This window comes from Gossypium hirsutum, chromosome A05 (genome assembly GCF_007990345.1).
Source record: "Gossypium hirsutum isolate 1008001.06 chromosome A05, Gossypium_hirsutum_v2.1, whole genome shotgun sequence".
Lineage (NCBI taxonomy): Eukaryota > Viridiplantae > Streptophyta > Magnoliopsida > Malvales > Malvaceae > Gossypium > Gossypium hirsutum.
Window position 1 is genome coordinate 4234059 of NC_053428.1, and position 13598 is coordinate 4247656.

Below are 13598 nucleotides of genomic sequence, written 5' to 3' on the forward strand. Positions count from 1 at the left end.
ATCTTAATTTTGAGTTCTGTAGCTCAAGATAAAAATGATTTAGTGACTATGACACTGATGGACAGCTTGAATATTCACATAAGTAAATAGTGAAAATTATGGATGATGTTACTTACAAGTGTGTTATTTATACTAAGGATGTGGATGGAGAGGAGGAGGAGGAAAAGTAAATATATATATGAATGACTTGATCACATGCCCGATTATAATCGATAAATGTTGAATTAGAAATGATATAATGTTTTATTTGGAATATTTATTATGAAATTATGAATATCGTTATAATACAAAAATCGTACTTGTGAGTTTGTATAACTAAATTTTAGTGACCATTTGTTAATTTTATGAATTTCATGATGTGTTATTTTATATGTATTGATGATAAAATCGCGAATAATGTAAAAACATGAAAATTGAATAAATGATCAAATTGAGCATTACAATTTAGTGACAAGATGAATTGAAGGAAAAGACCATGGTTGGACCATGGCAACAAGTGATAAGTGATAGCTTCGGCTACACTTATCTGATCAATGACAAGTAAAAGTGATAAGTGATAGCTTCGGCTACACTTATCTGATCAAGGACAAATGAAAGTGATAAGTGATAGCTTCGGCTACACTTATCTGATCAAGGACAAATGAAAGTGATAAGTGATAGCTTCGGCTACACTTATTTGATCAAGGATAAGTGAAAGTGATAAGTGATAGCTTCGGCTACACTTATCTGATCAAGGACAAATGAAAGTGATAAGTGATAGCTTCAGCTACACTTATCTGATCAAGGACAAATGGCAAGTAAAAAGTGGTAGCTTCGGCTACCTGATCAATGAAAAGTGGTAGCTTCGGCTACCTGATCATCGGCTACTTGATTAGTGAAAAATGGTAGCTCCGGCTACCTGATCAGTGAATAGTGATAGCTTCGGCTACAAGTGACAAGTGATTTCTCTGTAAGACCATATCTGGGATAAGACATCGGTGTGATATGTGTATAAAATGTAAGACCATAGCTGAGCTATGGCATTCTAGTGAAAAGACCATAGCTATGCTATGGCATCAGTGATTGTCTGTGAAATTCAGTGCATACCGGTGCAGATCAATTCCGTAAGATGTTCACTAATTTGAAAAAGTTTGGTAAGTATTACATGGAATTATGTGACATAAGGAAATACGAGTTGATGAGACATGAGCATAAAACCCGATTAATGAATGAGTTCATTTGTGATTATATATTTCTACGCCTTGAGTGTATTATCCGTATGAATTGGTATTCCAAATGAGTTAATGAGAAAACTTCTAGTATGAAATAATCTGAGTTCGAAATGAAATATCATGAATACGTACATGAAATACATTGGTATGTCTTGTATATGCTATTTGAATTCATGAATGTGGAAAGTAAATGTATGTAGAAATAAGAGATGATGATATCTGTACATGGAATTTATTGATGAATACGTACATCCAAATTTATATGATAGATTTTAGTGTACATTGAAATTGGGCTCAATAAGTGATTTGGCAATTTAAATCGTGATTGGCAGGAAGAGTTAGTGAATTGCATATTTATGAATTGTTACACGTATTTGTCTGAAATACGAGAAAGTGATGGTAATTGATACATGTAAATTTGGGACTATGATATATATAAAAACATGGAATATGTTTGATAAATGTGTTCATTTATAACTACGGAATTATGTACCTCATGTGTGTTATTTGCATAAAGATGATATTTCAAAGACTTTAGTGAATAAAGCTTAAATACGAAATAGTATGAAATCGAGACAAGTTGTTATGAAAATGTATTTAAATTATCTATAAGTGTTTCGTGCTTCTCGGTAATACCTCGTACTCTATTCCAGCGACAGATACGGGTAGGGGTTGTTACATTTAGTGGTATCAGAGCTACGGTTTAGTCGGTTCTCGGACCGAACATAGCATACGTGAAGTCTAGAAATACATGCCATATAAATCTGTGATAGTGTGATGTGTATGATCCGGTCTAATCTTTATTTTACATATAGACAATACTTTTCAATCGAGCTATTTCATAAATTGTTGAAAGTGACACTAAGGTGTCTGAGTAAGAATGTGTTTAAGATGAGTTGAAACTTGAAAAGGTATGAAAAAGAGTTCATGATATGGATGTGATGAGGTACGAAATGAACTAGTCATAAATCGAGAAATATGGGAAAAGTGAAATGAAATGAAAGTTTATCTTGTGATGAGCGCATCTCTGTTTGTGTGACATTCATATGAGATTATGTGCCTGACTTGTTTGATTAAGTAAATGCTATGAGTGAACTTACTCAAAATTCATGGAATATATGTTTAAGTACACTTGTTTAAAAATGATAATTGAAAAGTTCATGTAACATAATTATGTATGTTAATTTGCTTGAAGTGAATTATGTAATTGTAAGGATATGATGTTGATGATAAATGCTAAATCTTATGTATGTATTTATGAGAGTCTAGTTAGAGGTTTTACGACCTCACCCCCTTATCAATGTGGTATTTTATAACGAAAATTTACGAGAATTATGTTGAATAGTTCACAAGTGTGAAACTAAAGAGTACAGTAGTGAAATAATTAATAATGCAGACGGAGTTAAAAATAGTTTGACAAGTGAATACAGTTTTGAAAAAGATATCAGATTATTCTAAAGATCATTCAGATTACGTAATGTCACGGTTAAAGAGAAAGTTAACCTTGGCTAATCGACTTATCTCGATATGATGTCTAAAGTATGTGGTTGCTGAAGTTTTTCCCGAATTGGTTTTCGTTAGTGAATGGAATGATGCAGAGTTCATGATGATAGAATTTGTCAGAGAAATGATAATTGAATAGTAAAGATGTCTCTGTGTGTGACAATTATAGTTGAAATGAATATGATGATCTTTTCTGGGTATTATATATATTCTTTTATCATCAAATATATGTGTTTGGTTGTTCAGTTTTTGATGGAGTTCTTATGTTGTGAGAATGCTAGCTAACTATGATGTTAGACAAAAGCCCTGTTGGTCTGGTCGATTTATGATCAGTATTTCTTCATCTCTTTGGAATTTTAGTCTAATATGTTGGAATGAAGTTGATGGTAAAAATTTATATGAGACTATTCTTATGTTTCTACTGATTATGATTTTATTTTATACATGCGGAAAATATATTATCTTTGTTATGATGTTTTTAGTAGGTAAGCGGTGTTTTTCTTTTGGCTTTCTCTGAGGAATTATCAAGATCTTTATTATCTTCTTGTGTATTAGATGTGCTAGTGATTGCAAGAGCGCTACATAAATATTTTTGAGTTCAAGCCGAATATCAAGAGCATTCAGGATTATTGCAGTCAGTGATAATACTAGTGTGATATGAGATAGAATGGCTATAGATTTCGAATTGGGATTGTCATTAACATCAGAAAGGAAAATGTTATTTAGTTTATGGTTAATCATTTCACAAAGAAATATCTGTATGATCATTTCAGTAGGTACAGAGTTTTTTTTTATTTGACAGATCAGCTAAGTATATGTGTTCCTAAGAGGGTAATTTAGAATTTTGACAATAAGTTCCAACATTTATTCCAGAGTTCAAAGGTGACTGGAAAAAAAAATAATATTCGAGGTTAAACCGAATTGTGATTTTGAGAAGTTAGTAAAAGTGTTTCATGAATATTGAAAGCAACTTTTTCTAATAAAATTTTCGGGGACGAAAATCCCTAAAGGGGGGGAGAGTTGTAACAGCCTAATTTTCCGTGGTGTCAGAACAGTGATTTGAGATCACTAAATCCGACAAATGAGTAGGAAATATTATTAATTTAGTGAGTATAAGTTAAATGTGAAGTTAGGAAAAAAAATTAAAATAGTGAATAGCGTACTAAAAATAAATATTAAAATAATTAGAATCGAAAAATGAGGTATTAAGACCTCGGGAATTTTAAATCGAGCCATAAATATTTTTATAAATATTTATAGAGCGTTAATAAGTTAGTATTAAAGTTTCGTCAAGAAATTTTAAAGTTCTGAGAGTTAATTGAACAAAAAGGACTAAATTGTATCAAATACAAAATTGTGAGAAATAATTAAATAGCTTAAATGATAAAAGAAAAAGGGTTTAAAAGGCAAATAGACCCAAGGTCTCTTTGGGCTGGACGGCAAGGCATGAAATCAGCAAGAAAATAAGGAGAATTAAGGGCAAAATTAGAAAATTGCAAAATTTACTTAATAAAGCTAGGACTAAAGTGGAATTATCTAGATTTTTCTTTATTTTTCTGTATTCTCATCAGAAAAAACACCATGGAAGAGTTCATTCAAGCTATTTTTTCATATTTTTACTTCAATTAAGTTCAATTCTTGATTATTTCTTGAAATTTTTGTGTTTTTGTGACTTTTACAACTAGGTCCACTTGTTGAATTCATTAGTTTTTAATTCTATGAAAGAAATTGAAAGTTTCTATGAATATGTTCTTGAACTATATGATGATTTGGCATGCAATTAGAGCTTTAAATTGTTTATATGCTGATTTTATTGAAAGAATTGAATAGAAAGTGAATGTTTAGGACCTAATTGTAAAAGAGTTTGAAGTTAAAGTTTCATGTGGAAATTCTGAATTTCAATAGTTATGAAATAACTTCAAATGTCTAGGAAAAGTATTAATTGATAAAATTATCTTAATTGAGGGGTTAATTGAGTAAGGACTGAATTGTATGAATTGTGAAATTTGGGGAAAAATAGAAATCAACACTTTGCACTAAAACTGTTTTGGACAGTAGTAGTAGTCTAACTTTTAAAAATCACCAAAAATTTTAGAAATGGAATTAGAGGATTAATAAAATATGAAATTAAAGCTTATTGAGTCTAGTTTCTTATAGAAGAAATTATGTAAGTAATGGAATTGTAAATCATGAGATATGATAAATTTTGTGAGACAAGATCAGAATGATTTCGGGTTCCCTTGTTCTGAATTTGAAAAATCATAAAAATATGGATAAAAACAATTAGGGGCTTAAATTTATATGTTTAGAATCCTGAATGAGTCTATTTTCAAGAGAAACAAACGAGGACATCATTCGAATTCCGTACGAGAAGATAATTAATTTTTAGTGAAGAAGGGTCAGAACTGTTAGACAGCAGAACAGGGGAGACTTTAATGAATAAACTGTATTAATTGGCCCAACCAAAAATTATGAAATTTTTATGGAAAGAAAACATATGAGTCTAGTTTCTGGGAAAATTTATGGATCTTAATTTCGAGTTCTGTAGCTCAAGATAAAAATGATTTAGTGACTATGACACGGATGGACAGCTTGAATATTCACATAAGTAAATAGTGAAAATTATGGATGATGTTACTTACAAGTGTGTTATTTATACTAAGGATGTGGATGGAGAGGAGGAGGAGGAAAAGTAAATATATATATATGAATGACTTGATCACATGCCCGATTATAATCGATAAATGTTGAATTAGAAATGATATAATGTTTTATTTGGAATATTTATTATGAAATTATGAATATCGTTATAATACGAAAATCGTACTTGTGAGTTTGTATAACTAAATTTTAGTGACCATTTGTTAATTTTATGAATTTCATAATGTGTTATTTTATATGTATTGATGATAAAGTCGCGAATAATGTAAAAACATGAAAATTGAATAAATGATCAAATTGAGCATTACAATTCAGTGACAAGATGAATTGAAGGAAAAGACCATGGTTGGACCATGGCAACAAGTGATAAGTGATAGCTTCGGCTACACTTATCTGATCAATGACAAGTGAAAGTGATAAGTGATAGCTTCGACTACACTTATCTGATCAAGGACAAATGAAAGTGATAAGTGATAGCTTCGGCTACACTTATTTGATCAAGGATAAGTGAAAGTGATAAGTGATAGCTTCGGCTACACTTATCTGATCAAGGACAAATGAAAGTGATAAGTGATAGCTTCAGCTACACTTATCTGATCAAGGACAAATGGCAAGTAAAAAGTGGTAGCTTCGGCTATCTGATCAATGAAAAATGGTAGCTTCGGCTACCTGATCATCGGCTACTTGATTAGTGACAAATGGTAGCTCCGGCTACCTGACCAGTGAATAGTGATAGCTTCGGCTACAAGTGACAAGTGATTTCTGTGTAAGATCATATCTGGGATAAGACATCGGTGTGATATGTGTATAAAATGTAAGACCATAGCTGAGCTATGGCATTCTAGTGAAAAGACCATAGCTATGCTATGGCATCAGTGATTGTCTGTGAAATTCAGTGCATACCGGTGCAGACCAATTCCGTAAGATGTTCACTAATTTGAAAAAGTTTGGTAAGTATTACATGGAATTATGTGACATAAGGAAATACGAGTTGATGAGACATGAGCATAAAACCCGATTGATGAATGAGTTCATTTGTGATTATATATTTCTACGCCTTGAGTGTATTATCCGTATGAATTGGTATTCCAAATGAGTTAATGAGAAAACTTCTAGTAGGAAATAATCTGAGTTCGAAATGAAATATCATGAAAACGTACCTGAAATACATTGGTATGTCTTGTATATGCTATTTGAATTCATGAATGTGGAAAGTAAATGTATGTGGAAATAAAAGATGATGATATCTGTACATGGAATTTATTGATGAATACGTACATCCAAATTTATATGATAGATTTTAGTGTACATTGAAATTGGGCTCAATAAGTGATTTGGCAATTTAAATCGTGATTGGCAGGAAGAGTTAGTGAATTGCATATTTATGAATTGTTACACGTATTTGTCTGAAATACGAGGAAGTGATGGTAATTGATACATGTAAATTTGAGACTATGATATATATATAAAAACATGGAATATGTTTGATAAATGTGTTCATTTATAACTACGGAATTATGTACCTCATGTGTGTTATTTGCATAAAGATGATATTTCAAAGACTTTAGTGAATAAAGCTTAAATATGAAATAGTATGAAATCGAGACAAGTTGCTATGAAAATGTATTTAAATTATCTATAAGTGTTTCGTGCTTCTCGGTAATGCCTCGTACTCTATTCCAGCGACAGATACGGGTAGGGGTTGTTACACAAAAAGGTTGGAGGTTGGTCGGGGCATCATCACACTATCCCTCGGCTCATTTTGGTATAAATAGTAAACTCATTTTGGTTATAATGGCATGTATAAGTTAATTAACCAAAATGTTGACATGTAAATGTTTGATATATAATAGCCATTTGTATGGTTTATGTTTGATATGTTTTGATATATATATAAGTGGATTTATCATGTTAGAAGTATTGAGCTTGATTATGCATATATGCATTTGGTTATTTAGGTAAATATGAACACTAAGTAGACATGATAATAAATTGTCGTTTGAGGTGCCTAAGAGCACATTGGTTGTGTGTGGTAATATGTTATGTTAACGCATGAATATGGCTTGATTCAAATATTTTATATTGGATTGGGAATGTGTTTAAGTGTTAATGTAAGTGGAAGACAAGTTTAGGTGAGAAATAAGGCTTGCAAATGACCTTATTTTGTCCAAACAGGCAGAGACAATGGCGTGTGTCTCGGCCGTATGTGACACACGGCCCAGTACATGGGCGTGTGTCCCTTACATATTTAAAATTTCAAAACAGAATGCTCAGGATTGAACACACGACCTGGCATATGGGCATGTGGCTTGGCCGTGTGACCCTTGCATCTACCCACGGCTTAGCACACGGTCGTGTGACTTGGCCATATGACCCAAGTCAGAGAGTTACACGGGTACAGACATAGGTTGCGACACGATCATGTGCCCCATTTGAAATGCCCACATAGCCAAAGACATGGGCGTGTCTCTTGGCCGTGTGAGCCACACGGCCTAACCACACGGGCATGTGTACCCTGCACTTAAGAAAATTTTGAAATTTTACGAAAATTTCTCTAAGTACCCAGTTTAGTCCCGACTTGTTTCTAATGTATGTTTTGGGCCTCGAGGGCTCATATAAGGGACTTTATGAATAATATCTGACTTGAATGTTAAATAATATGAAATGTTTGTATTTGATCTGTTTATTCCTGTAATGCTTCGTAACCCTGTTCCAATGGCGGATATGGGTTATGGGCGTTACAATATTAATTTCATGTAATTATTTTATTTATTAAATTACATTGTAATTAGTATTTTAATCATGTGTTTAATTGTGTAGTTCACATAGATGTTAGATATCACACCGAATGTTGCTTCCGTCATTCCTCCGTCGGCTAAAGCACATGCAACCGTGTGGTGTGTTAATGCACCTATGATCAATTTTCAAATGGTGGAGTGGTATGTCGAGGATCGTGCACTTTGTCAATTCGAGTGTCGTCAACATATTCTGGATGTTCCTATACAATTGGAAAAATATGTCTACGAAATTAACAAGAAGGGGAAAAATGCAAAGAATTGAGCATTAGAGCATTAACCATGTATTGTGTTGTAGAACATCCGGTTGGAGAGAATGCCTTATTTAGAATCATGTTTTCCCGATTTCACTCAATCGGGGGACTACTAGTAGTGGTGCATGTGAAATGGGTTGCCCTACTTATATGGTGGTCGATTGATGTTAGTCCCTCCACATATGGAATTGCGAGATCGCTTAAAAAGCCGTCCTCGTCAGAAATATCCTTCTCCACCACCCGAGTCAGAGTCGGAGCCCAAGCCCCAGCCCGAGCCGATATTTTCATTATCATACAGACACTTAACCGATAGTTCCTATCACCTAGACATAGAGGGTTGGCACTAGAGATGTGTATGGGCCGGGCGGCCCGGCCCTGCCCGAAGGCCTGCCCAAAAAATGGGGGGGTTAGGGTAAAAATATAGGCCCGAAAAATGGGCTTGGACAAAAAACGAGGCCCGTTTAGAAAACGGGCTGGGCCCCGGGTAAGATTTTTTTGGCCCGGCCCGATTTTAATATTAAATTATTTTTAAAATTTTTTTATTTTTAATTTTAAGTAACTTTAGTACTTTGAATTTACTCTTTTTGTTGTTTTTAATGTTATTTTGATATTGTAAAATTTTTGTTATTAATATAATTTGGTTCTTAATTTAGTTCTAATTTGTTTCAATTTTCCAATTTTAATATAATTACTTTTTATTATATTTTTAATTTATGTATTATTTTAAGAATTATTTTAGTCTCATTTTTATTTGTATTTTGTTTTAATATTTGTTTTTATGTTTTTAAATGTATTTGATTTATTATATTTTAAATTTTTTTATTTAATAAAAAATGTAAAAAAATAATATGGCCGGGTCGGGCTGGGCTCGGGCCTACTATTTTTTTTGGGCCGGGCTTGGACAAATTCTAGGCCCATATTTCAGGCAGGGCCGGGCCCAGGCCTTTAAAACAGGTAGAATTTTTTTATGGGCCCGACCCGAATCTGGCTTGGCCCCGCCCATGCACACCTCTAGTTGGCACCAGCCCGAGCCGACACCTTCATTATCATACACACACTCGACCGATAGTTCTTATCACCCGGATATGGGGGTTGGCTCAAGCCCAAGCCGGAACCTTTATTTTCATACACACACTCGACCGGTAGTTCCTATTACTCGAAGAAAGGAGGTTACATTTCTTATCAACAGTCGAGCTCACCAACGATATTTGACATGTTTAGCCCATTCTCACCTCAGTACTATACCCTTCCCAAGCAAACGTTTGCCACCAACAGTTTATCGAGTTTGCTTAATACACTCCGAGGATCGCCTATGGGTGATGAGAATGTCGGTTCAAGTGATATGGACATTGACCTTTGGAAGCACCCGTAACGTGAAAGAAGGCCGCCATAACAATCACCCCACGAACGACCCCGTCAAACCATAGATTTTGATGGTTTTAATTCAAATAATTCAATTTATTGTAATGTTTAGTTAATTTAATATTTGACATATTTTATTTTAAGCTAAAGTTTGCCTCATGTTAACAAAAATGTTTGAAACAAGTTCATGCAAATATACGTGCCCATCAAGTTCATCAAGTTCATGTAAATAATTAAAGTTGATACAAGAATGGAAATTTAATACAAAAAGAGATACATAACACAAATATATGTAAATAATTAAAATTGATACAAGAATAGAAATTCAATACATAATTTACATTCTAGTCAGTCGAGACGACTTTCCCAGGTGATAGTTTTGATGTGGGAATTTGCTTCGATTATGATCGTTTGGTTTACACACGCAAGAATGTTTAGTGTTAACCTTATCCTTATATCCATGTCATTTATTATTCGAGTGACATAAAGGCAACCTCTGGGCTTCCTACGGAGACTGCAGTCTGGGACCAACTCGAAAGTCGTGGGGGAACTTCCTATGTTAACACATCTCGTATTATTGGGATCTCGTTTCCCTAAATACGTAATGTGCGTTCTAATGTGAATACCTTATTGATATATTGTTAGACATTGATAGAGGTATCAACGCATGCTGCAATGACGTGTGCACACGGGTAATGAAGTGTCTAGAATTTCCCACAATCACATCGTCTGTTTAGAAGATCAACTCCGTATGACCTAAGCAAGATACCTGGTCAACAAACGACTGCTTCTATCACTCGAAACATTTCAAAATATTGAGAATATAATTGAACATTCATTGTCATCGCTTTTCGAATGTTGACCATCATTGCCATCCTAACTGCCCTAACATATATGAACGCTTGATTCATTTGATTTACTTGTCTAAGCCCTATTTTTGGCATCAATGTGGCCATTTGGTAAAAAGTAGTTGAGAATATATATGCAATTGGGAGATGTCATGTATTCTTTAATACCGTGTTAACAACCTCTGCCAAATTAGTGGTTATTTGACCATATCATGAATCGTTATCTAAACTTTGAGCCCATTGTTAGGGCTCCATACTCTCAAACCACTCATATAATGTAGTATTCGTTTGACCTTTCATATCAGCTTCGAGGTCGGTTAGTCTCCGTATGAACTGATATGGATCCAGTTCGTACCCTGAACTGTTACAACATGTTACGTGTCGTTTTACAAACTCTAAACATATGGGAAAAAATAAGACAGATAATTACCCATATTCACAACTTGTCTTTGCCAATATGTATTTTTGAATTCTTTGTGAAAGTTCACCGCAATGTGCCTGATGTAGTAGACGGATTTCCACGAAACACTCGAACACCTAATTGCTACAATTAGCCCGTTTGATCTATCAAAAATGATGCAAACGTTGTCTTGAGTGACAACATATCTCCACAAGTTCTCTAAGAAAAATTCTCACGACTCCATGTTCTCTCCTTCTACAATAGAAAAACCTATTAGTAGTAAGTTTCAATTCCCTTCTTGTGCAATCACAATAAGGAGAATCCGCATATATTTCTCGTACAGTCAAGTCTCATCTACTTGCACAAGCGGCTTATAGTAAAATGGTCCGAATGCATTGATCAAATGTCCAAAACACATATTGATAAGTTCTTTTCCCTGGATATAGTTGGTTGTCTTAGTTGTAATAAGGCAACTTCTGCAACTCAATAATAGTCCCTGGAACGTATGAGCACATTGCCGCAATCCACAATTGGAGTTTGTTGTACAACGTATCCCAATTTTTGTACAACTGATCCATGACAATCTATATAGCCAACCATACATTCCGGCATGAAACTCGTTACTGGAACTATTCTTACATTTCTATAATTAGAACCGATACAGTAATGGTGGGGGAGTCTTTAACCATTTCCAGTATGCAGTTGTGGATGATTTTTGAATCAAGCTTGCGATGGTCCTGCGTCATACGAGCAGAAGTGCATATATGAGGCCCAACATATTTTCGTATCTCCTACTGATGGGACCTCTAGATAAATGCAACTCGTACCCGCCACTTGCACTGTAACGCCCCAAACCCGAGACCGTCGCCAAAGTCGAGCACAAGGTGTTAACGGACTTAATTCATTAATTAAACAGCTCAAACAATTTATTTTAGAACTTCTAAACAAGCTGGCTAACTGCGTCATAGTAGCTTAAAAATTCATATCTCAAGTTAAGAAACTCTAAATCCAATTCCATAAATTTTCCCTAAAACTAAACTCATATATCTATCAACTGAATTTTTTCTAGAATTTTTGGTCGGGCCAACTAGTACAGTTTATTAGTTAAAGTCTCCCCTGTTTCAAGGTTCGACTACTCTGACCCCTGTGTATTACGAATTAAATACCTCCCTGTACAGAGTTTCAATTACTATGTCATTTTTTTCTTATAAAACTAGAGTCAATAAGGAATCTGTACATGTAAAGCATGACTTATAATTATCTTTGTACAATTTTTGGTGAATTTCCAAAGTCAGAACAAGGGATCCATAAATCGCTTTGGCCCTATTTCACAAAAATTTAAATATCTCATAAAATATAACTCATATACCTGTTTTGTTCCATCCATATGAAAATAGACTCATCAAGCTTTAATTCTATATCTCATTCACTATCTAAATCCATTTATACTATTTTTAGTGATTTTCTAAATTCACGTTATTATTGCTGTCCGATACTGTTTTAAAGCTAATTTCACATTTTTCATGATTTCCATGGAATAACTAGCATTAAGGCATACATAACACCAAACATGTCCTTGATTAGCCATTCCAACAGCTAATCATTATCAAGCATTTACATACCCTTCATCAGCCATATCATAAGATCATACACACAAAATGGCTACGATGTTATACATGCCATACTCAAAATGAAAAGACTAGCTATACCAAAATAATTCTCGTGATAGTGTGCCCGGACCTCCGACGTACTTTACGATCCCCAAGTTAGCTTGACAAAACTATAAAAAGAAGGAAAATAAAGGGGGTAAGCATTAAGCTTAGTAAGTTTGCATGCAAATAAATAACAACATTCATAAGAATTATCTTACTACTTGGCATGATACTATTTTAAACTTCTTCACTTACTCACTTACTTAAATACTTACTTAATCAAATTTATTAATACATTTTACTTACCTTTTTCCTTATCAAGCATACATGAACATTATGTACTTACCTTTGCTCTTCTAGCATGAACTTGTCTTACCTTTTTAGTATAACTCATCTTACCTTTCCTTACCTTGATATTCTCTTTAAATTTTCCCGTTGAACCACTTGGAATACTAAGGATACGCGGGTACCTTACCATTGCCATGACTTGTCATGGTCTTACATGGTATCCTTTTGAAACTTACCATTGCCATGTCTTGACATGGTCTTACATGGTATCCTTGCCTTATGAACTCACCAATGCCATGCCTTGGCATGGTCTTACATGGAACATTTGCCTTATAGTAACTTATCAATGCCATGTCTTGACATGGTCTTACATGATTTCCTTGCCTTAGAAACCTTACCAATTTCCATGCCTTGGCATGGTCTTACATGGTATCCTTAAACCCTAATGTCATGACATTTGTATCCTACACATTCCTAAGGTTCAATCGGGACTTTTTGAAATTACTTTTCCGTCAATTTATGCTTGAGTCTTCTTTGAATAATTTCATAAAATAAATATACACATGCTGGAAATTAACAAAATTAACATAAAATAATAGAATATTGCATTTATTTACCGCAAAC